This window comes from Octodon degus, unplaced genomic scaffold (genome assembly GCF_000260255.1).
Source record: "Octodon degus isolate 3935 unplaced genomic scaffold, OctDeg1.0 scaffold00044, whole genome shotgun sequence".
NCBI lineage: Eukaryota > Metazoa > Chordata > Mammalia > Rodentia > Octodontidae > Octodon > Octodon degus.
Genome location: NW_004524620.1, coordinates 369703 through 372086, shown reverse-complemented (window position 1 = coordinate 372086; position 2384 = coordinate 369703). Strand labels below are relative to the sequence as shown.

Below are 2384 nucleotides of genomic sequence, written 5' to 3'. Positions count from 1 at the left end.
AAATTAAAAAAAAAAAAAAAGATGATGTTGGGTCAAAACCCCAGGGAAATTCAGCTGCAGCACTGAAAACTGTGTAAAAGAAGCCTTTTGTGCTGAACTTAGCTCTTCCTTTCAGCCACCACATAGGATTATGGTCCCCAAGCTGCTTCAGAGCACAGAGCACCTTGGACAGGCCGAGCTGGACACCACGCCAAGTCAGGTTGCAGCCTCCAGCCAGGAGCTGGGTTAGGGAAGGAGGCTGAGAGGGTGCAGCAGGAATCCACGCTCTGGCCTCTGGGTCTCCATAGGGCTGCACACAGGAGGAGGGGGGTCAGCCTGCGCTTCTCACCATGGGGGTCAGGATCCTGGCTTAGCTGCAGCCAGAGGCCAGAGTTGGAACCATCCTGGCCATGGAAGTCACGTGGCTCCAGCTACACCCCCCTCACCCTGCACCTGCCCCCTGCCCCCTGCATCCTACCCCCCCCTGCACCCCATACAGAGGAGGAACCCCTTGGCACCCACAGGCCCAGCTCTGTGGGCGACAGTCCCCCGACAGTTGGTGCTCTCATTGTACCCTTCAGATGACCCACTCACTTTTCAGCCACAGGCTCATCCTCATCTGATGGCCTTGAAGATCGCCACTGGGACAGTGGGAATGGCAGAGCAGAAGGTGGGCCTCAGGGCTCTCTGGACACTTCATACACCTTGGCCTGTGCAGGTGTGAGCAGTCATGGAAAGTGAGGTTCTGGAAGCTTCTGCCACTTTGTGGGGTCTTGTGGTCACTGTCAGTGTGGCCAAGGCAGCTGCTGACTAGCCTCCCACTGTCCTTGGTCCAAGACATTGTCCCTTTCCAGTACTTCCTGCCACCCTGATCTTACTCACTGTGATTGGTTGGTCAGCCTGGAGCACCTCAGAGCTAACCTATAAGGGCCTATATCCTTTCTTATCTGCCCTTCAAGACTATAAAAATACTTAGGTCCTTGAAGCTGAGTGGAAAAGCTGAACTCAAAACCAAACTTGGAATATTTAAAGTAGATTCAAATGTATTTCGTGAATGCATACAATGAAGTATGGTGTGAGGATGCTGCCATTGGTCAGATGTGACTTACTGTCCAATACAGCCAAGTCTGAAGATGTACCCTTGTTTTTTGACAACTGTGCAGTCACAGATATGATTGGGAAGAGCCATATGCTTGGGCTTTTCAATCCTGCAGGACAAGAAGAAGGTGACAGAATGGCCCTCAAGTTATTCACAGATCTGCAGGGACTATTTAGTGGTCTTCTGTTGTCATTTGAAAACTGAAAACTCTGTCTCAGGTGTATGTTTGATCTCAGAAGTGTGACCCTTGTGCCATATTATTATGGAGAAACTTGTCAGGAGCAAGCACAGGTCCCTCACCCTAGACTGCTGAGGCGAACGTCTGCAATCTGCTGAAGGCTGTGGAATAGTTGGCATGTTCTGTGGTCACATGGAAAAAGCTGAAGGGTGTACTTGATGAAGCAGTATCAGCTGCCCTGGAGCCTCCAGAATTGGAAAGGAGCTACAGGGACGCATCTGTAATCCCAAAACTGTGGGAGGCTGAGACAGGGGAGCACCAATTTGAACCCAGCCTGAGCAACTTAGTGATTTAGTAAGACATTGTAGTCTTTATTTTTTTATATTTATTTATTTATTTGATATAGGGTCTCACTATGCACCTTGGACTCATAGTGCTCCCCTTGTCTCAGGCTCCCCAGTGCCACCACATCCGGTTTTGGTGGCCAGTGCAATGTGCCCGGAGTTCTGGGGCACAGCTTGTGGTGCTGGGGATTGAACCTGGGTCCTTATATTTGCCAGGTAGGTGCTTAAACCACTGAGCTATCTCCCCAGTCCCAACATTGTCTTTAAAAAAAAAATCATTTCTTACTGCTGAGCAGAGACCACCTAAATCTGAAAGTGGATCCCAGCCTGTGCTCACAGGTGTGGCGCTACCCCGAAACCCCTTCTTGTGCTCTGCAGACTTCAGCTGCTCTAAGGAAAGAACTGTCCACTGCTTCAGTGAACCCCTGCTGGCCTCTGACTGCCTCCTATGAGCCCTGAAAAGGGGACTCCTCGGTGTCTGCACGCTGCGGTAGCCTCTGAAGTGCTTGCATGAAATTTGTGCTCTAGAATGTGTCTCAGCTCAGCTGACAGGAGTTTCAGCCAAACTAAAGGAAAGCTAATGAATGCAAAAAGCTGGGCCAATTCCGTGTACATTGTGAAAATATCCAATTTAAATGACGTCTTGCTTTCCTGTAACATGAATGCTTATTAAATGTTAGAATTCCTTTTTTTTTTTTTTCTGATAAAGCACTGATTTATTTTGCTACTTGTGCACTGGCACAAGGTGTAGGACATCACATTCCAAAGAAATAGTCACAGCTAG

The 2384-nt window shown here is 49.1% G+C and overlaps 1 pseudogene; it reads left to right on the top strand.

Moving 5' to 3' along the window:
• The first annotated feature begins 1033 nt into the window (after positions 1 to 1033).
• Positions 1034 to 2384, top strand: part of LOC111816907 — a 12106-nt pseudogene continuing 10755 nt past the window's right edge.